General features: G+C 42.1%; 1 protein-coding gene and 1 pseudogene across 10 annotated transcripts in view; both read left to right on the top strand.

The window, feature by feature from the left end:
* ARHGAP6 (Rho GTPase activating protein 6) overlaps positions 1–23503 on the top strand; it is a 552843-nt gene that overhangs the window by 440672 nt on the left and 88668 nt on the right. The gene's annotated exons all lie outside the window — the stretch shown is intronic.
* Positions 21663–22528, top strand: LOC307180236 (zinc finger CCHC domain-containing protein 17-like; annotated as a pseudogene). The gene has a single exon. The product of its transcript is annotated as a zinc finger CCHC domain-containing protein 17-like (transcript).

The raw sequence follows: 23503 nt of genomic DNA, 5'->3' as shown, positions 1-23503 counted from the left end.
TTTTGGCTTTTCCTCACCTGAAGAGCAATAAAATCAAAGAACACAAGAGTAATTAAAACAAGGCTACCGAACTGTTCTGTGCAGCATTTTGTTTTTAGCTTCTCTCCTTATATAGACAAGAATATCTCCTTGAAAGGAACTGGGATCTGAACTGTGCTTTACTTTAACATGTAAAATTGCCAGGCTAGATATCAACACTTCGTCATTGGAATTAAAATATGAACATAAAGGGATTAAGAGAGTTTACTTGCTCTTTTTGGTAGAGCCATTACCTGGCTCAGTTTCTAGAAAAAATGAACACTCCAAATGTGTTTCAAGCCAAATGTTTTCAAGCCACTCATGATCATCAGCTTGTGAAGAGAAAAGAAACTGAGGAATTGGATTCTTTCTCACTGCTTGGTAGAAGCTCGAAAAGCCAATCTGTATGAAGTGGAAGCATTGTGTGGGTTTGCTTGTACTTGATATTTTATCTCACGTGAAAGGAATGAAGTGGAAAATGAGTTTTGCACTAAAATTACTTTAAAAGCTTGGTGTTCAAACTCCCGTTGTTTTTGCTGTTGGCTTTGTCTGGCTATTTGTAGAGTTATCATATGATCCAGCCATTCCACTCCTAGGCATATACTCAAGAGAACTGAAAACATGTTCACATGAAAATTTGTACATGAAAATTCACAGCAGCTTCGTCCAGAATGGCCCAAAAGTGGAAACGACCCAAATATCCATCAGCTGATGAATGGATAAACAAAAGTTGGTATGTCCATACAGTGAGTGTTATTCAGCCATAAGAAGGAATACTGATGAACCCTGAAAACATGCCAAGAGAAAGAAAGCAGAAACAAAAGGCCACATTTTGTATAATTCCACTTACATTAAAAGTCAAAGATAGGCAAATCTATAGAGACATAGAGTAGATTAGTGGTGGTCAGGGCCGGAGGTGAGAGGGGAATGGAGAGTGATTGCTAGTAGAGTTTCTTCTGGGGGTGACTAAAATATTCTGGAATTAGATAATGGTAATGGTTGCATGTATCTGCATAGATCTAAAAAACCACTGAATCATATACTATAAAATGGTAAATTCTATGGTATGTAAATATTATCTTTAAAAAATTGCATCAGAACTTTGGGTATCTGGTCTGGCATGTAAGAAGCTTGGAAGACACCACTCCCCCTAACAAGTACAAGTCCGAACAAACTGAAAAATTAACAACTCTGCTTAGGTCCATTAGAGAAGGGAGGTCACAGTGCACACTGATGCCTCCAAAAATTGGAGAGACCAACAGGTGAATACAGAGAATCACAACTTCTTGGAGCAGCAGTGTCCAAGGGAACCAGTGCTGGGGTAGGGAAACCTGAACTGTAATTGACGAATTGCCAGAGAGTCAGTGTGGACCACTCTGAGAGTTAAAATCCCCAGGGAAACCCAGTCATCAGGAGGCCTCCACACTTTTGCACGTTTTACCTCTTGGATCTCTGCCAGGTTCACAGATGTTGTGATCATCTATGCAGAAGATCTAAAATAATCGAAAAGGGCTTCCCTGGTGGCGCAGTGGTTAAGAATCTGCCTGCCAATGCAGGGGACACGGGTTCGAGCCCTGGTCCGGGAAGATCCCACATGCCACGAAGCAACTAAGCCTGTGCGCCATAACTACTGAGCCTGCGCTCTAGAGCCCGCGAGCCACAACTACTGAGCCCACGTGCCACAACTGCTGAGCCCACGCGCCACAACTACTGAAGCCCGCGCGCCTAGAGCCCGTGCTCCACAACAACAGAAGCCACTGCAATGAGAAGCCCGTGCACCACAACAAAGAGTAGCTCCCACGCACCACAACTAGAGAAAGCACACACAAGACCCAATGCAGCCAAAAATGAATAAATAAAATTATAAATAAATAAATAAATGAAATAATCGACAAAAAACCTGGAACTAATAAGCAATTATAGCAAGGTTGTAGGACACAAGGTTAATATACAAAATCACTTTCCTATATACCAACAATAAACAAGTAGAATTTGAAATTAATACCACAATACCATTTATATTAGCACCCCCCAAAATGAAATACTTAGGTATAAATGTAACCAAATTTGTACACCATCTATGTGAGGGAAACTACAAAACTTTGCTGAATAAAATCAAGGAAGAACTAAATAAATGGAGAGATAGCACATGTTCATGGATAGGAAGACTCACTATTGTGAAGATGTCAGTTCTTCTCAACTTGATCTACAGATTCAGGGGAATCCCAATCAAAATCCCAGCAAGTTATTTTGTGGATATTGTCAAACTAATTCTAAAGTTTCTGTGAGAAGACAAAAGACCCAGAATAGCCAACACATTATTGAAAGAGAAGAACAAAGTTGGAGGACTAACACTACCTGACTTCATGACTTAGTATAAAATAGCAGTCATCAAGAGAGTGTGGTGTTGGCAAGAGAATAGGCAAATAGATCAATGGAACAGAATAGAGAGCCCAGAAATAGACCCACATAAATGCAGTCAACTGATCTTTGCCACGAGAGCAAAGGCCATACAATGGAGCAAAGAGAGTCTCTTCAACAAATGGTGCTGGAACAAGTGGACATCCACAAACAAAAATTTGACTCTCGACATAGACCTTACACTCTTCACAAAAATTAACTCAAGGTGGATCACAGACCTAAATGTAAAATGCAAAACTATAAAACTCCTAGAAGGTTAACACAGGAGAAAACCCATATGACCTTGGGTGTGGTGATATAACACCAGAGGCACGATCCATGAAATAAATAACTGATAAGCTGGACTTCATTAAAATTAAAAACTCTGCTCAGTGAAAGACAGTGTCAAGAGAATGAGAAAACAAATCACAGACTGGGAGGAAATATTTGCAAAAGACACATCTGATAAAAGATTGATGTCTAAAATATACAAAGATCTCTTAAGACTCAACAATAAGAAAACAAACAACCCTATTAAAAAGTAGCCAAAGACCGTAACAGACACTCTACCGAAGAAGATATACAGATGGCAAATAAGCACGTGAAAAGATGCTCCACGTGGTATGTGACCAGGGAAATAAAAGTTAAAACAACAAAGAGATACCGCTACACACCTACTGTAGTAGCCCAAATCCAGAATACTGACAACACCAAGTGCTGATGAGGATGTGGAGCAACAGGAACTCTCGTACATTGTTGGCGAGGACAGCTTGGCAGTTTCTACAAAACTAAATATACTCTTACTATACAATTCAGCAATCACCCTCCTTGGTATTTACCCAAAGGAGCTGAAAACTTATAGCCACACAAAAACCTGCACATGGATGTTTATTCATAATTGCCAAAGCTTGGAAGCAAGCAAGATGTCCTTCAGCCGTTGAATGGATAAATAAACAGTGGTGCATCCGGATAACAGACTGTTAGCATGAAAAGAAATGCACTATCAAGCTGTGGAAACACATGAAGGAAACTTCAGTGCATAATAAAAGAAGCCAATCTGGAAAGACTGTGTACTGCATGATTCCAACTAGATGACATTCTGGAAAAGGCAAAACTATGGAGACAGTGAAAAGATCAGTGGTTGCCAGGGGCTGGGGGAAGAGAGAGATGAATAGGTAGAGCACAGAGGATTTTTAGGGCAGTGAAACTACTCTGTACGATACTATAATTGTGAATACATGTAATTACACATTTGTTCAGACCAGTAGAACATACACCAAGTGTGAATCCTAATGTAAACGATGGACTTAGGATGATTATAATATGTCAGTGTAGGTCTATCCATTGTAACAAATGTGCCACTCTGGTGGGGATGTTGGTAATGGGAGAGGCTATACATGAGTAGGGGCAGGAGGTATGTGGGAGATCTCTGAACCTTCTACTCAAGTTTGCTAGGAAACTGAAACTGCTCTAAGAAATCAAGTCTATTAAAAATGCACCCATGGGCTTCCCTGGTGGCGCAGTGGTTGAGAGTCTGCCTGCCAGTGTGGGGGACACGGGTTCGAGCCCTGGTCTGGGAGGATCCCACATGCCGCGGAGCGGCCGGGCCCGTGAGCCATGGCCGCTGAGCCTGCGCGTCCGGAGCCTGTGCTCCGCAACGGGAGAGGCCGCGATAGTGAGAGGCCCGTGCACCGCGATGAAGAGTGGCCCCCGCTTGCCGCAACTAGAGAAAGCCCTCGCACAGAAACGAAGACCCAACCCAGCCAAAACTAAAAAATAAATAAATAAATTAAGATGCACCCATTAGTTATAACTCTCCAAGCCTGAGTAATTTACTATAATTTACTTTTTTAAACTTCATTTTCTGTATGTTTCATTGCTCAAAGGAAGCATTCTTTTCCTTATATCAAAGCAAAACTATTTAGCCAGGTCTGTGAAACACTTTTTAATTTATCATTTTAAGCGTAGTATGTTGAAGAGAAAACATTGCTGGGGGGAAGAAAAAGTCTGAAAAATGGCAACTAAGACACCAGCTCTGGGCCAGTAAGTGCAGATGGTTCGTTCATGTCCTGCCTGGTACTTTGTGTCATCCTGCACATTAGCTTCGCTCTGTTCAGTTGCCCCTTTTACATGTTTTGACACTTAATACTAAAAGCCAGGAAGCAAGATTTTTTTCATTTTAACTGGAAGTGATTTTAGCTACTTCGGAACAAATGTCCTAAATATAAATATTACCAGCTGGTCTTGTTGTTTCCACGCTAATGGACACAAATGGTTTTCAGTATAAACTCAGAGGTGTACTTTCCCAAAAGCTTTCTTTCAACCCACAGATATGCAAAAGCACAAAATGTAAGTGCTATTTCTTCTAAGTGCTGTGTCTACGTACAATCTAGCGAGAGTGAAATGGCGCAAATGTAAAGAATCAAATAGATTTCCAATGTTATTAAATAAGTCAAGAAACTAGCTGAAAGGTGACGGGTGGGGTGGGGAGTGTGACGGTGACAGAGGAGGGAGGGGTCCTATGAAGCTAGAGTTTTCTGGGAAAATATCTGACATCTAAACAGTCCCAATCTTCCTCTTCCCTCCATAGCGAGACATCACAAGTTCTTCCCTCCATATCTAAAGTGTCTAGGTCATTTGGCGCCTCCAAAGAAACATAAAGGGAAAATATGCTCTTGAGCAATCTCTGTAGACTCATCTGCTCATACGTATGTACATGTTGCAATGGTAGCCGTAAAAAGATGTGGTTCCTTTGAAACTCTGTCGTTTCCTGTGCTACGTGTCTGGTGATTTCTTTTCGGTGGGTCCAGGACAGGATCGACAGACCTTTTCTGTGAAGAGCCAGGTCGTAAATATTATAGGCGTTGGGAGTCACACGTCTCTAGTGCAACCACTCAACTCTGCCGCCGTATCAGGACACAGCCCTAGACAAGGTGGAAATGAATGGGCCTTGGCTGGGCTCTAGTTTACAAAAACAAGCAGGGGCTGGATATGGCCAGGGCTGTAGTCTGTGCACCTGTGCTCTAGATCAGCAGTTGCCACCTCAAGGTCAAGTCGTGCCTCATTCGATGTTAGAAGTGATTTCTTATTGACAACGGATAACTTAGAAACTTCAGAATTTTATTTTGTAAGAGAACTAAATGAGAGAGGATTTGAGATGAGCCTAGAGACACCTTACACAGTCGTTCTGATGTACTCTTTGAGCCATACCCCGCCATACCTTGAGAGAAAGGTTTGGTACTCATAGGGAGGTGAGGTTAAGACCCCACACTCTGGAGTTAAGGCCCATGAGTTTGAATCCCAGCTGTGTCACTTACAATTTGTTTCCTTGTGCAAGTTATCTCCTAGTGCTTAATTTCTTTCTTTATCTGTGAAATGGGTACATATTAAGATACCTTACCTCATAAAATTGTTTAATGATTAAAGCAGGGAGTACATAATTAGGGCTAGGAATAATGATGGGTACATATTTACATCCACAAGAAATGTTAGTTATTCCTCACCTATCTAAATCCCCTGGAATTCTGAGTCTTACCCTTTTTATGAATAAAGTGTTTATCTATGTTTATTAGCACACACTTCCTTGTCCCATTAATATTAACTGGTGGTATGGAAATCAATCAAAATGAAGACTCATTAGAATAAATAGGTTCACTATTTCTTAAAAATCACAGAATCATATTACTTTTCCTTGTAGCCATTTTCCAAATTGTCTTCAGATTGCCACATTAATTAATCATTGCTTGGAACACGTTTTTATGAATTCCATGAGTTCCTCCCAAAAGTTTTATCCTGCTGTGTGCTTTACTCACCACAAAATTGTGTGTGTGTTTTGCGGGGGCGGAGGTGTGTGTGTCAAAATCTGGGTCTAGGAGAGCGTGTGTGTAGCACGTGTCTCATTCGTCATGCATATTACATGCATCGCTCCATCCTCCCCACAGGGCTATTTTTTAAAATTAAAGTATAGTTTCTGTACAATATTATATGTTACAGGTGTACAATATAGTGGTTCACAATTTTAAAGGTTATAACTCCATTTGTAGTTAATTATAAAATATTGGCTATATTCCCCATGTTGTATAATATAGCCTTGTAGCTTATTTTATACCTAATAGTTTGTACCTCTTACTCCCCTACCCCTGTATTGCCCCTCCCCCATTCCCTCTCCCCACTGGTAACTGCTAGTTTATTCTCTACATCTCCCACAGGACTCTTTTTATCTCCACTTTACAGAGCAGGTAACTGAGGCTTAGAATGGTTAGATACTCACATGGCTAGTTGTGGGCTTAGCTGGAATTCAAAGCCCGGTGGTAGGACCACAGAAACTGCCCTGCAACCACTGTGCTGTAACACCGCATCCCATTTGAAGGAAACAGCTGCAAATGAGCAGATGAGACCCGCTTATCACACCGTCCCAAAGACTGTGGTCAGATGAGACCCACTTATCACACCGTCCCAAAGACTGTGGTCGCTTAACTGCGCTACGGTTAGAAATATTCCCCATCACATCCAGGGCAGGAATCATAGAAAATGGCATCTGGATCAAGCCTGTGCAAGTGAAAAACAATTTTAAGTTATGGGCGTACAAATTAGGGAATTTAATTCTTAATGGGTAGAATTATTCGATTTTATTTCTGCTGCCCCTGAAAGAGAAGGGGAAAGGATCAGAATCTATGCTTGGTGTCAGAGAAATCTGGCAGGGTCAGTAAATAGAGGAATAGATAGACAGTGCACCTTTCACGTGGCAGTATGGTGGGATGTGAGAAGGGAGGAATGGAGACAGGAGCGAGAGACAAAGGTGCATGGCACATGCGTAGTGGAATTTGGAGAAAAGTAATGCCTTATGGGAAAAGTGCAAGGCATTTGCCACCCCTGATGATTTCCTTAATTCCAGGTCATTAGTGGTTCTCATCCTGGACTGCATATTAGAATCCCCTGGAGAACTTTGTAAACCTGCCAATGCCTAAGCCCCAGCCCTGAAGAGTCTTACTGGTTTGGTCTGTATCTGCACTGTCCAGTACAATAGCCAGTAGCCACAGTGGCTACTTACATTTAAATCAATGAAGATCAAATAAAATTAAAAATTCAATGACTCTGTTTCGCTAGCCCCATCTCAAGTGCTCATTAGCATGGGTGGCTGGTGGGCAGCATATCAGACTGTACAAAAATTTCCATAATCGCAGAAAGGTCTATTGGACCTCGTTGGTCTGGAGGCGGTCGCGGGCATGAGTAGTTTTGAAAACCGCACCAAGTAATTCTTTTCTCTTTTTAATTGAGGCATGCACTGAGTAATTCTAATGCACAACCAGGATAGAGAACGGCTGGTCCTTGTAGAGTTTGTTCTAAAATTTATCACCACCTGCATCTGAACTGATTTTGCTTTTGAAGCAACTATTCCAAGGATATTATTAAAACTAGACTTTTTTTCTGCAGTCAAGTAACGTAGAGGCATATACTTTTATTTAAAACAGCTTGCTTGTTCATATGCTAGACGAGTAAAGATTTAGGTGAGTTAACTGCCAACCTTCAATTGAAAACGTGTAAGTTGCCTTTTCCCACTTAGGTTGAAGTATTACAACAACTCATGCCGATTTTGAACTACCTGTTGAAGGAGTTTAATAAGATAAATTATCTTAAACTGAAGCTGAAAGTTTTATCGTCAACATCTCACATCTTGGGCAATAGATTAGAGGTGACTGATGTTTATGCATTTGGTGGTACTCCAAATTAATTAGTTAAGGTAATAAGTGGATTAAGTCTAATGTAAGTTTTAGGAAGTTGTTTTCCTTTCCTATTAGAGAGGAACCTCAATGAGAGGAGACTTTTGCAAACTGTTAAGTGCAATTGATGAAACAAAACGTTGTCAAATGTAGCATTGAAATGAGAAAGTGGAAAGGAATTCACTTTGGTTTTTTTTGTTATTGTTGCCTATTTTGTTTTGCCTAAGAGTTTTCAGCACAGATTTTTCCATCTTCTAAATATGATATTCATCTTTCCTTAAGGTTTGCTTTACTTCCTGCTTATTTGTAAATATCTAATTTGGGGTTGAGTTCTCCAGTTTGGGGTAACATTTCTTCAGTATCCCTGTATCTTTTAGATAATCTTGTTCCAAAATCCATTTCTTATTTAATGAGCAGTGAATCTGCTCACATCTGAATAAATGACCTGCTCTTCAGAGAGTTTACCTGACATCTTACCCATAATGAGCGTCCTCTCATCTGAGTGTCCTTCTTGGGTGGAACCTGCAGCATCCGTCCTTATAGCAGCTTTCCTGGCAATGTGGGTGGAAGAGCAGCCTACACAAGAAGTGCTACCCTCTGCATCATATTGAAACCAGTGATGTCACACCCATACATCTCTATGAGAATCAGAAGAAAATGATCTTTTGTAGGTCTACCCTCCCCAACACATAAAATGAGATACGAACGTCTCACTATACCCCTGAAGGTATTTCTCCAAGTATAATACTGGATCTGACTCCCTGGGGATCCAGATTTATTGGACAAACTGAGGGACTGTCCTAAAGAAAAGCATCCCTGTAGACCTCAATGTTTCCTTCCTCTTGCTCTCCCCTTCCCATCTGTTCTGCACCACTCTGCATCATTCGTCTTTCCTAAAACACCCCTCTCATTGTGTCACACCTCTACCTCAAAACTTAGCATGCATATTCCTACTTGTAAAGGGTATGACACTTGGGAGGTTTCCTAAAATGACTATTTCTCTTTCTTTCAAACAGACGCCAGTGCCCTGACCCTTACTCCCGGAGGTGATTGCCCATCAGCTTTCTGTTTGTTTCCTCCTGCTTCCCTGCCTCTATTTGTGCACATCTCTGTGCCTCTGTTCCGTAAAGGCTTTGGGGACTCAGCTGCCCTCCGTGCGTTTACCAGATTTCTCCCAGTTACAGAGAGGCCTTCCAGTTCTCGTTGGGTGTGCTCTGTGTCCTACTTACTTTGCACACATGTCTTCCAAGGGACTCATTGAAGAAAATGTCATTGGCATGCTGTGATACAGCCTAAGGGTTAAACCTATTGCATTTGGAAACAGTTTCCAGTTACCTAATACTTGGCTTTGATGGTAGATATTTAGATCTAAAGGATCTAAAAGTTACTCTCTCTGCAAGTGGGTTACAGTAGTAGCAGGAGGACACTAGAACTTAGACCAAAGTCAAGTGCTGGAGGCGGGGAGAGGACAGAGAGCTATGGTTAGGGAAGCAAATGACAGCCGGGAAGAGAATACAGAATCGTCCTTCTGTGCTTTTACTTGTCACCTCACCTCTGAAAGTTCTGAACAATACAAAAGTAGAGTCTGACAGTTAAACTAAAAGATCAGATTTTCACTGCAGTCTGTACGGTATCAGAAGGATTGAAATGTCCTTAACAATTTTTTCACTTTTTTTATGTACAATCAGAAAAAATAGCAACACCTCAAGTGCCAATTCTATGGTACCGGTCAAAAGAGGGTAATTGGACCAACAAAAGGTTTCTCAGTAATAAATGTGATGTAGATGAAATTTCACTATGCCATTTTATCAGATTAAGTCATAATTCTGAAAGAAAAGCATCACCTATTTCTAAATATTGACTATATATTATTTAAAACCTGGAGGATGTCATTAAACATATATTTATCCTCTTGTTCCTAAAAGACTTTCTACGTGTTCTGAAAAATGACCTGTAAAGAATAGTTTTTATTTTATCTTCTGGTTGAGCAGCCCCTCTCTTTCCACGTGAAAACGTAGGAAGTGAAGGAATGACCTGCCGTGTCGTTCAGTGGGGAGAAGTACACGAGAGGTTCCAGGGGTAGGACTCCAGATTCAGACTGTTTAGAACTGCGATCTGTGTGAACAAAAGAAGTTAAGGGAGGTGAGGTTGACCGCCATATCACATACATCCCCAAATCTCACCATACAGTTTGTTACTCACTCCTATTTTCGTAGTGTCTGCGATTGGTGGGACAGCTGTGTTCCAAACAAGGATTCAAGGACCCAGGCTGTTTCATCCTGTGGCTCCACTGTCTTCAACACAAGAAGATGTTGATTTGGTTATTCACTGCCTCGTAACAAACCACCCCAACCTCGGTGACTGAAAACAACCACCCTTCTATTTGCTAACGGTTCTGCAGTCTGACCTGGGCTCAGCTGGACACTTCTGCTGGCCTTGACAGTGGTCGCTTATAAGGCTTCACTCAACTGGGAAGTTGTCTGGGAGCTGAGACGTTGGGACAGCTAAGCTCTTCTCACTCTCCATGTGGCCTCTCCACGTGGTCTCTCCAGTACAGTAGCCACAGTTATGACGCGGTGGTTCAAGGGTCCCAAGAATGGAAAAGCAGAAATTGTCAGGCCTTCTTAAGCCTTAGGTCCAGAATTATCTCACCATCGTTTCTGCCAGATTTGATTGGCTAAAGCAGATCACAGAGCCAGTCAGGATTGAAGAGCAGGGGACACTAGGGCATGAATATTGACAGGTGTGGTCCATGCCTGGGACTACCCCATGTGGCTCTGAGAGGTGCTGTCTTCAGGTTTTTATCAATTTCATGTGAAATATTATATTAAATAACTTTAATTGAGGGTTTAAATTCCATAAATGAGTATCCAGATTACATGAACCATATTGATTATCTGCTGGAATGATGACTCTTTTCAGCATCTGGGTTTTGAGGATAGTGGAGGCGAAGGTATATCCCGTAACAGGTAAATTTTTCCTCTGAATTTCTCTTTAAGTGTAATTGTTCTAGTAAAGAAAACCATCTGACGTATTTTATTGGTTTTAAATTCTTTCCTCTTACTAAATACCAGCAGCAACAGAAGCTATGTGTGGCTTACATCAAGAGATGATTAACCTCACAGAATCCTAGTAAAAAAATGTACCGAGTCCGTAAATTTTGAGTCAGTAAGGTCTTCCATGAAATCATTTCTCAGTTTGTCAATTATAATCACAGTGATTCTTTTGTTGGAATTCACTTGAGACCACAAGAGGAGTATAACTTCATATTGAAGTCAGTTTGAGTCCTTTTGAGTTAGTTTTGGTTCAGCGCCATGTGGAATACGTGGAGATCAAGGTAGTCAGTGGTCAGGATATGTTTTAAATCTTCCCTTTTCTCTCTGCTCTTCATGGCTATCTCTCCGCCACCTCCACCGGCAACCTGCACCCTCTTAAACATGGCCACGTGGTTACACCCACTCTGACCTCCATACCCTCTGTTCAGGAAATGAACAATTCCTCAAGGACTATTGTTCCACAAAGCGCGTAAGATTCAGAGCATGTGTTGTACTTGAGAATAAAGGAGAATGAAACCGTTTTGTTTTTTAATGGTTTTTTTCTAGTGTTAGAAAAAGGAAGAAGGCAGTGTTTTTAAAATGTAATTTAAGAATTGAGAATTTATCCTAAACAAAGAAAGCACCCTATGTGCCTTACCATGCTCTCAGGGGTTTTACCCAAGGCTTCCGTCATTCTTTGGTTGATTCCTAATAAGGACAGTTTGCACAGTTACAATCCAATTACCATTCGTAGATCCCTGTGGAAAAGGGGATTTTTTTTTAAGAGGAATCCTTTCCTAACTCCAGAATATCTCTTCAATATAGTCCTATGAAAATAAAAAGCAGGAAATCCAGTTTCAATTTCTCTGCCTTCTTTTTGTCCCTCCCCCTTAGCACTGCCTTTCTCACTCACACACACACACACACACACACACACACACACACACTCACTCACTCACTCACTCACTCACTCACTCACTCACTCAGCGGCACAGCCTGCCTCTGTTCTGAAGGGACAGGAACTTCTCAATGGTCCGATGAAAAGATTGCATTTTTTTGGCCCCAAGACTCATGGTAGCGGAGGTCTCTGGCAACAAAAGGTATCCTGGGAGTCACAGCTATGCCAGCTGGGCCATTTCTCAGACACTCGTTGCAATCTGCCATTTCAGGATGCATTTTTCACCAAAAAAAATAATTTTTTTCAAGCAGACTCAAGTTCCTACTACAAGCTTAGTTCAGTGAAATTAGAGAGGACAGCAGAGACACAGCTGAATGTAATTCATGGGTAAGCAATAGAAATATCTATACTTCTATTTCTTTTCCAGATTACTGTGATAAAATGTTGTGATTGTTCCACATTTGTCTTGTGATGTGGGAAGAAAAGTGGATTGATCAGTGTCTGAGATGTGTGACAGCTAAGTACGGTCGGTGCCAATAGAGATTTATGAGAACGTTATTTTTAGACTGAATGATAATGTCGGAGCAGCTTGAAATGAGCAACCTGGACCCGGAAGCAGCATGCCGTGATGAAATGGAACTGGGCTGATTTCTCCGAAGATTCAGTGCAGGCTGTTTTTCAGGTCTGAAAGGGTAAAGCGGCTTATCTTCCCCTCTAGGCTTCTTGAACTTGGGGCAACATTTTAGTTGCCGTGGCTCTGATAAATATGGGCTTCGGAGAACAGCTCAGATATTAGATAAGGCTAATCATAAACCGGATTTTTAAATCATCTGGTTTACCCTATTATAAGGTTATGTCTCAGAATGAAAAGACTCGGTGGCGGGAGAAGACAGAATGTGACCCTTAGCACCCGGATCCCACTCTGCTACTGCAGGGTCACCTAACTTCTTTGGATTTTGCTTTGCTCCTTTGTAAAGGTAGGGGTTGGATTGACTTCTCAGGAGAAGTGGTGAAATACCTGTGATAGTTACCGTCTGGATTCTGGAACCTGCAGCCACGCTTCAAATTCTAACTCTGCCGTTTACTAGGTGTGTGATCTTGTCAAATCACTCAAGATTTCCTCATCTGAAATATGGGGGTAATAATGGTAGCATAGCCCTTAGAGTTGCTGCAAGAATTACATGAGCTAATATAAATAAAGGACCTAGAACAGTAGCTAGCAGAGTAGTTAGCAATTATCTCCAAGGTCCAGTCCGTCTCTGGAGGTCTGTCGTTCTGATTTCAGTGAACTAAGTTTAATTATAGAAAGGCAAGCAAAACTATCAGCTGCTAGAGCTGTCATTGAGAAGTTTCTAATTCTTGTAAGTGTTTCCATTTTCCACACTGTTGGGATCTGTGCAGAGGCTCGTTTACCCCTTCCCCATTCCAAGAGTCAAGTGAAGCTTAAAACTCAAAGTTAAATTGGCGGCTGGTAGACAAGTCCACGATTCAACTAGGGATACACAGAAATGAAATTTGCCTTTCGTGCTGACGTTTTTGCCTTTGGGAACTTTGAATATGTGGCTCTTTTCCCCTCTATGCCAACCATCGGAAAGGTTCTTTCCACTGGAAACAAGATGTGTGTGACGAGTGATGTTTGGGGTTTTTTGGTGTTGCTTCTTGTTTTTTGAGTGGTGGTAGCACAGCACTGGGTTTGACAATGTTCGTTTCTACTTTGGTTTATCAGTAATCCACATGAATAGGCCATTTGCAGATAACCACTTTTATTGCACCCTAGCTTTTACATACTTTACAGAATCCCCAAGTCTTACTGTGTCATGTGATCTCTTTACAGGTTCTTTGGGATGTTGCCCAGAGAAACAAAATCTTACGAGAGGAGGAAAATGTTGATCCCAAAGACAAGTCCTCATCATAGATGTGCCTTTACTTTTAGTCTAGTACAGGGGTCAGCAAACTTTTCTATAAAGAGCCAGATAGTAAATATTTTCACCTTTGCAGGCCAGACAGTCTCTGTTACAACCACTCAACTCCTCCATTGTAGCGTGAAAGCAGTCATAGACAATACCTAAAGAAATGTTTGTGGCAATATGCCAATGAACCTTTATTGACAAAAACAATCAGTAGATGGGATTTGGCTCACAGGCAGTAGTTTGCCGAGCCCTGGCTTGTCATCATCCCCATTTCACAGATTAGGAAAACAAAGCATGGGGAGAGAAAATAAGCTTGCTAAAAGCCACATGGCTGGAAAGTGGCAGAACTGGGATTCAAGCCCAGGCAGCCTAGCTTGCCAACCTTTGCTTTTAGCCACTGCCCCAAGCTGCCCCCGTGTCAACTCACCCCTGCCTGGGATGCTCATCTCCTGAAATCTGCCTGTCTCATTACCTCACCTCCATAAGAGTTTGTTCAAATATCACATTCGCAGTAAGGTTGCCCTGGAAACCCTCCCAGCACTCCTGATTCCCCTCACACTCCCCTACCTTCTCTTTTTCTCTAGGCCTTATCACCTTGTAACTTGCTGTGTAATTTACTCATTTATTATGTTTGTTTCTTATCAGTTTCCTCTACTGGCCTAGACACTCCATGAGCGCAGGGCTCTTTGTTTTGTTCACCAATGAATCCACCTACATAGAATAGTGCCTGGCCTGTAGAAGGTGCCGATTAAATATCTGTTGAATGAGTGAGGCGCATTTTCCCACCATGTTACTGTAACATTTTGGTACCCCTTATGTAGCAATCGATAGCGAATATACCAAGGCAAAAGGTTAAAATGGACTGCTATACCAAACAAACGTTCAGACTTTTCTAAAATTTCTGCTTTTAAAAAAAGGACCAGAATAGATAAAGAAAACAAAAATTATATACAATATAGAAGTATTAAATCTTCCTAAAGATCTGTTGAGAAGAAGTGCTCGAAGAATCAAGAGAAGAATTAGCAAATGTTATTTTGTTGAGTTCATAAAGGAATAACCTCTTTTTAAGAGTCCAAACAGGGGTGTGACAGCTATGCAGATACCCTCGGCTTTGCCCAGAAGCTCATGAGGAAAGGAGTTCCTTGTCATTGGAGATGTGTTTATTTTGGAATTATAAAGAACTAGGCAGCCCTTTTCAGAAATGTTGGTTGTGAGCCTGGTATTTAAACTTAGGCCGTGCTTCAGCAGTTATTAATTATTAATAAATGACAGCTGGCCACAGTAGAAGACAAAAGAAATTCAGCCCCTGGCATGGTTTATGTAAATGGCCTGCCATTGTTCAGACCTTAACTTACTGATCTGGTCTTTGCTTCTGCTTCTCACCTATATGGAGCCACTATCCAGCTGGCTGGCTTGTAGACACGTAGAAAAGGCATCTTACGCATAGTAGAACCATTTATTCATGAGTTCAACACACATTTCTTAAGAGTTTTTGGTGTCACTAAAACTGCCAGGCTTAAAAAGGGGACGCAAATTTAGAGGAATGATGATTAAAATTAATGATAACTTTACCACACATTCAGGGCTTGCTGGGAGCTAATAAGTACTCGGCAAGAAATTCACTTGCATTGACTCATACCATCACTACAAACCTGGGAGTTAAGTCTTTTTCTTTGCTCCATCTTATTGGTGAGAAAACTGAGGCTTGGAGATGTTCTGAATCTTGCCGAAGAGCTCGTAGCTGTTTGAATCCAAGTCCTTACTACCACACCAGTGGGCCTCAATCTTTATTGTGCAAAGATAAGAATCCCCCGAGGATTCTGGTTTATGACGAAGGTACTTGGGCCCCATCCCTTGTGACCCTAGTTCCCTAAATCTGCCTTAGAGCCCAGAAACCTGCACGTTTACAAGACTTGTCTGCAGGCCATATTGTGAGCAGTCTCGCGTCACTTCTTGGGGGCTCACTGGGCCTTGGGAAGTTTATAGTTGGATGAGGTTAAAGAGCTGCTGCAATTAGAGATTTGTTTCAAGGCCATAATAAAACAATGTGGTATAGACCAAAACCAAAAGTATTTCAATCAAGTTTATTTCATGGGAAGAATCAAGTCTGTTTGTAAAGATGCAGTTGAGCTCAAAAGAATGACCTTTCTGAATAAACCCCAGATATTAGATGGTTGGTTTTTCAGTTTGCCTTTTGCTTGTTTTTTTTTCTAAACGTGGAGACATATACTTCTGGCAGGAAGGAAATCTCTTTAGTTAATGCTTTCGGTGAGTTGTTCTCCAGTTAATCGAGATTCTGTTGTATTGAGGCTGTTTTTGCGTGCCTCTTTTAAACTGGTTTGTGTTGTTTGTGCTTCTTAATGCTAGTTCTAAATAGCTTCTATGATTCTGCTCACTGATTTCCATAATATACAGAATAATACACGGATAATATACATAATCATGCATAGATGCGTAAGAGTATATCGTGCATGGTGCATGCCTTTGATGATAAACAAAACTCAGGAGTGTTCATGTCTTCTGACACCATCATTTTGAGGACATTGTGTGTAATTGGGGCCTAACAGCAGACCCAGCTTACGCTATGCCAGGTTTTCTCGATCTCTGCATGGTGGACATTTGGAGACAGGTGGTTCTTTATTGCAGGCACGTGGGGCTGTCCTGTGTATTGTAGGATGGTGAGCAGATCCCTGATGTCTACTCACTAGTTGCCAGTAGGAAACCCCACCCTAGAGTCATGATAGCCAAAAATGTTTCCAGACATTGCCAAATGTCCCCTGAGAGGGCAAACTCACCCCCAAGAAGCACTGTGGTATATCCTTTTGTATCGTATTGTTACCTTTTGTTAATGCTGTCCCATAGTACCCGAAAATAAAAAGGATATTTTTATAACTATCAAGGGCTTTTGTCTATCCAGAAACATTTGGGTCACTTTCAACCTCACATTTACGAAATTGAAACAAATTAGAAATCATCCACTTTCAACCTAAAAAAAAAAAGTCCTATGACAGCCACTCAAAAACTGGATCCAGAGAGCCTGAAAATGAGTCATCCGTTTATGAGATAAACAGTCACCAAAGAAAAATGCTGGACTGGAATGTGCGTTTGAGAACTGAGGAACCACCAGAAACACATCCTAGGCTGTGCCGTGGGCTGTGGCACGCGTCTGGCGGCTTGTTTATTACTTCATGGCCCACGTGATGAGGGTCACAGGGCAACATTGACCCTTATGTTTGTGTCTTCCTGCTCGTAAGACATCTGACATATGAGCGTGAGTGTCACAGATTCATTATTCCTCAAGTCCGATATTTTTACACTTATTTTCTGCCCTCATATACCGGCATTTCGGGGCTCAACAACAGGCTCTGTTTCAAAAGACTGTTTCTTAGCAGTTTATTCAAATCCTGAAGACATCTTCCCTCATAGATACGATATTACCTGAGTTGGTTAGTTTCCAATTTCTTATTGAACTCATGATGCATGTGATTCATGTAGTCCCTAGACTGACACATATTTATTGCTTGTGAATTATTTATTCTTCAGTGATAATTAATTGCCAGGTATTATCTTGGATACTGGGAACACCCAGGTCAGTAAAGCAGACAGGCTTCTTGCCCTCATGAATCGAGCTGATGTATGTCGCTCACGATGCAGAGCGCTAGGGACCGGGTCTCTGCCGCATGGTAGTAGATGCTAAAGAAGTATGTGTAGCGCCCTAAATGATCCCAATCTCTTTATATCAAGGGTTGGCAGACTGCAGCCAGTGGGCCACATCCAGCCTGCTGCCTGTTTTTGTATGACCTACGTGCCTAGAATGGTCATTACATTCTTAAATGGTTGAAAAAAATCAAAAGAATAATATTTTGTGACTTGAAAATTAGATGAGATTAGAATTTTAGTGTCTGTGAGTAAAATGTTATTGGAACTTTTGTTTACATGTGGTTTATGGCTGCCTTTGTGCTACATTGGCAGAACTGGGTAGCTGTGACAAAGACTCTATGAACCACAAGCCTGAAATATTTACTATGTGTAAGTTTCTAAAATTCTATTTAGTGGGGAAAGCGCTTTCGAAATTCCCGTCTTGGAACCTCTCCAGTTCAAACCATTGCTGGTGGTACCTGTAGTATGAAGCAGCACTGTAGCACCAGGAAAGAGGGCGATAAAAATCTGATGGGAGGTCAACTCCTACTTTCTTAAGTGTCTGGGAGCTTATCCTCATCTGAACTCAATCCCCTTGACCTTCACCAACCTTCTCTTCTAATGCTCCCTCCTACTGCTTCGCTGTTACATTTCCTATTGCTGATGTAACAAATTACCATAAACTTAAAACATGAGAAATTTAATGTCTTACAGTTCTGGAGGTCAGTGTCACTCAGCTAAAATCAAAGGCTGCATCCTCTGGAGACTCTGGGGGGAATGTGTGCCTTGTCTTTTCCAGCTTTTGCAAAAGCTGCCTGCATTTCTTGGCTTATGGCTCCTTCCTCCGTCTTTAAAGCTGTCAGCCTAGTATCCTCAAATCCCTCTCTCTCTCTCTCTCTCTCTCTCTCACACACACACACACACACACACACACAGCCACCTCTGCCTCTCTCTGGCAAGGACTCTTATGATTAGGTTGGACTCATCTGGATAACCCAGAATGACCTCCCTATCTCAGGATCCTTTAACTTAATCCCATCTGCAAAGTTCCCTTTGCCAGGTAAGGTAACATATTCACAGGTTCTAGGAATTAAGATGTGGCCGTCTTATCATTCTGTCTGCCACACCTCCTGTCCAGTAACTCCATACTATACGTCTCTCTACCTCTGCAGAACAAAACGCAGGCTGAAGGGCATCTCAAGCTTTGTATCCACCAGCCTGGACGTTGTAGTGGCTAAGAGCATAGGCTTTAGAATCTGAGTGTCTGGTTCAAGTCGTTTGTTGTTGTTGTTGTTGTTCAACAAAGGAAAGCAGATGGTGCTTACTCCTGAGTGTCTTAAAGCTCACATTTTGTTTCAAAAAGTAACATCTTGTGGTAAAATTGCATCTTTCTTTGGTGGCGAACTTCTTGAATTTTCTAGGAACAGCAGACTTACTACAACCCAACCTGAATCTGATCAACCCTGGAGCGCAGTGGTTCTCAATCCTGGCTGCATGGGTCAGTCAATCAGGAAACCAAAAAAAAAAAAGCGTGCTCAACTGCAGAGCAGACACCTGCCTCAGAACCTCTGCGAGGTCATTAGTCTAATCTCTTTCTTTCCTCATGTTTGACAATTTTCGTAATATAAAGGCAAACATATTTTACGCACAGAAACACTGTGACCCCTAGGAATTCTAGAAAGAGGCCACTGAGGAGATGTGGAAACCTCATGGATTTGCTCGGCGACTCCCCGCAACTCTGGTCTGTGTGGTTCCCACGGGTGCCGCATCTGGGGGCTCCGTCCTCAGCTGTAGCAACCTGAAGGGAGAGGTGAGAAGGCGGAAGAGAAACAGGCTGAGTTTAGATTTTAGACTTCTAGGTACTTCATTGCGAATACTCTGATTTGAACCTTGGGATAATTTGGATAAACCTTGGGTGAATGTTTTGAGAAAGGTCTCTTTAAACAAATTAATTTTAAAAGATGATGTGGACTGAAATTAGGAATGTGGATGCATTCGACCAAGTAACTTATTGTGAGCCAACACTAAATTATCACGCCTTAAAAAGCAATACAACTGTAGTTTTAAGACATGTTCGCAGAGTTTCCCGGCCATTGTGTTGTGACATTTACTTGACCGTATGTGCAAAATGTCTATATTGCATTAAGGATAAAAATAAAAATGAAGAACGCTGTTCTATGTCATTTAGGGCAGGCACTGATACCTCTTGACTTTATTGCAAGATACTATGAATGAATATGGTTTTAACCTGTCAGTTAATTGTGTTAATTTGATAATTTCCCAAAAATGGACCTCACGTATTTCCAACTTGAAAAAACATGTTGAAATCGCATGTGCTTAATCTGAAAAAAATCATTAAAATTCACAATGGTAGAAATATAGATTGGGAGCGGTGAGAAAATTGGGACACAGGGGAAGATGCAGATTATTTGATGTATTCATGACTGCTGATTGGCAGGTGGCAAAAGACAATGAGATGGTGGAGGGTGGAGGGTGATGAACTGGAGTGGCCCGTCCAGACTTTTCCAGGGCTGTGTGAACACTTCAGGCTTCAGTCATTCACGTTTGCGGTATAAAATGGATTATGAAGCATCTTGGTCCATTACCCATAATCAAAAATGTAACTGATATTTTTTAAGATGCCACACATTTGATAATAGGTAGCTTTGGAGATATCTTTGAAGTCCCTCTTTGTTAATTATTTGATGACCTTCTCTCCCAAGAAAATTGTTTTTTCAGCCATGTGCTAAGGATGGGTTTAAGAACCAGTTGGCTCTGGGGACAGTATTACCTCCTTTGTGAAATGACTCTTCCAAAGGCTGATGAATGCAGCTGCCCTGCTTTCAAGAAAGCGCCACACTCTTTTCTCTTTCTGGGATTTGGCTGTAGCCTTCTCCTGAGCCATCAGCTGCTATAAGAACTAAAGTCTTAGGAGACAACAACTCCATAAATTCAAGTCATTACAAGTAGACCAAGCCTTTTCTCTCTTTTGGCTGATAATTCCAAATTTACCAAAGAATTTTAAAAGTCTACGAAGTTAAGAGCCACGGGCTATGATGTATAATGGACTCAGAGAAATTGAAAGCATCACATCTTCACTTTTTCATTATGCTAAGTGTAGGCATTTGTGAGCAGTTTCCAGAACTATGTATTACTTGATTGCGTTGGAACTGTTTTAGTTGAGAGAAGAAAATGAAGACTCAAGAAAGATGCAAACTGGCCTGATTCTGTTTTGCCAGATTTGGTCATGTGTTTTGTTTCTTTCTTTCTTAGAGATAAAATATCACTTCCAGAATGTCACATTTGAACATCTTTCTTCTCCCTTCTGCCCTTCCTCATCTTGGTGATTTAGTGTACCATCCTCCCAGTTGCTCAAGCCAGAAGTGTTTAAGTCATCCTAGATTACTCCTTCCCTACCCTCCACTACATACAATTTGTCCCCAGGCATCTCTGTGGTTCTGCGCATCTCCCTATCTGTTCACATTTGAATCAGCGTCATACCTGTAGCCCAGTGGCTCTTCTGATCTCTGCATCTTTGGCTTGCACCCTCCCTCAATTCCCTTGGAAATGTGTTTCCAGTCATCTGATCACGTTCCTCTCTTACTCAAGGTTCCTTAATGACTAGCCATCACCTGCTGAATAAATCCAATCTGCTTTGCAAAGCCTGCCGAGAAAGCCCTCCAGGATATGGCCCTGAGTTCTGCGTGGCTTCGCCTCCTGCTCTTTCCTTCCTTCTAGCCTTGTAATTTCCCCCAAACAAGGCCGTTCTCTCAAATTCATTTGCCTTGGCACCTTTGTTCCAATGTTGCATTTCTACGGAGCAAACCCTTACCCCTCTTATTCAACTTACGGGTCTCCTGGGAAACGCTGCCTTCTTATAAAGCTTTCCTTGATCCCCAGATAGATGTCAAAGCCTTTCTCCTAGGCATCCCATTGCATTTGGTGCTTACTCCTAGTATCATAATCTCTGTATTTCATGGACCGAGTGTGTTCTTCCTACCAAAATTTAACTCCTTAAGAACAAGGACTGGCTGCGGCGTGGAGACTGGGTGCTGACACCGAGACACTTGAATTAGCTTTAGCAGAAGAGAAATGGAGGAACCATAGAACATTAAGGATGAATTCAGGAAGACCCGAGACCATGGAGAACTTGCCTGCTCTCTACACTATTTTCCAAGGAGAGGTTGCTATGGTGACAGACTGTGGAGGCAAGTCAAAATCCCAGGCTGTCGGAAGCAAGATCTGGTCCATCGAACTCACATGTCATCCTGTCGCGTGGATAAGCCCTCTGAGATAGTAGATGTCGGAGAGAAGGTGTGGGTGAAGCTTATCGGACGAGAGATGAAAAGGGAAAGGATAAAAGTATCCCTCTCCGTGAAAGCTGTCAACCAAGGGACTGGGAAGGACCTTGACGCCAACAACGTTATCATTGAGCAATAAGAGAGGCAGAGGCAGTCCTTCCAGGATTACACTGGGCAGAAGATCACCCTCGAGGCTGTCCTGAACACTACCTGCAAGGAGTGTGGCTGTAAAGGCCACTTCGCAAAGCACTGTTTCATGCAACCAGGTGGGAGCAAGTACTCTCTGATACCTAATGAGAAAGAGAAGGAAGAGGCAAAATCAGCAGAGTTTGAAAAGCCTGACCCCACGAGAAATTCTTCTAGAAAAAGAAAGAAGGAAAAGGAGAAAAAGAAACATAGAGACAGGAAGTCATCTGACTCTGACAGCTCGGACTCTGAGAGTGACACACAAGAGGGCAAGGCACACGTCAAAAGACAGCAAGGCAGCAAAGAAGAAAAAGAAGCAGCACAAGGAGTGAGTGGAGAGAGTGGAGGGGGTGGTGGAGAGAAGGAACCAGGAGCCTTGTGCCTTGAAGCCCTGGCTCCTGCAAAGACTCAGTAGTGAGAATATGGCCTTCCACCCCATTGACTCCTCTCCCATGGGAGATGGCTTCCCCTCCTGCCACAGGCAGGTTTGGGAGATATCAAAAGTATCTGCCTGAATGAGTTCTTTTCTTATCACTCCAGTCCCTTTGCAAGTGACCCCTGCAGCTGACCCATTCATTCACCCAACTTCCTTCATTCAGCAGGAGGTCCTATTACCCTCTTCCAGCTGCCACCGCCAGAGCCAGACTCCTGTACAGGAGTCCAGGCTAGGGCCACAGGTACTGCTGTGGAGGTGAGTCTGGCTGTAGTTGGAGAACAGAGTGATTGGCCCCTCCCTGTTGGCCTGCCTTGGGCTGATTGGTGGGTGGTCTCTGCTGTATCCAACACAGGGGCAGAGGGAGACTGGCAGGACTAGGGAGAACATGGTAAGAAGTGGTGCTCACTTTTTCCATTCCCCCTGACATGATTCTACTATGTTAGAAGTGACAGCCAGTGGTCACAGCCAGAAAACCATTGTTTGCAGTGACTGAGCTTGTGTGTGACGTTCCGCCCGATCACTGAACCAGACAGCTCAAGCCACGATCATTGCTTTACTTTGTATTTACTACAATGTGAGTCAGTTGGTTCCAAAAAAAAAAAGAACGAGGACTGTGTTGTCATTTTGACAATCCCAAGCCTAATACTGTTTCTAGCACGTAATAGGTGCTCATTGAACTTCGTTTGAATTCATTATGCAGGAGGTCATACTAAATAAAAATAAAATGTGTCTTCTAGGGATTGATTAATTTTATTTCAGTCATGAGCTATTGTTCAAAGGTTGGCAAACTACAGCCCACTGTCCAAATCCAGCCTTCCACCTGTTTCTGTAAATGAAGTTTGACTGGCGCGCAGCCACACCCATTCATTCATAAACTGTCTATGGTTTGCTCTCATGCCACAAAGGCAGATCTGAGTAGTTTTGACAGAGACCACATGGCCCACAAGTCCTGAAATATTT

This window comes from Stenella coeruleoalba (genome assembly GCF_951394435.1).
Source record: "Stenella coeruleoalba genome assembly, chromosome: X".
Lineage (NCBI taxonomy): Eukaryota > Metazoa > Chordata > Mammalia > Artiodactyla > Delphinidae > Stenella > Stenella coeruleoalba.
Note: the sequence above shows the minus strand (reverse complement) of the source record. Positions and strands in the feature narration are given on the sequence as shown.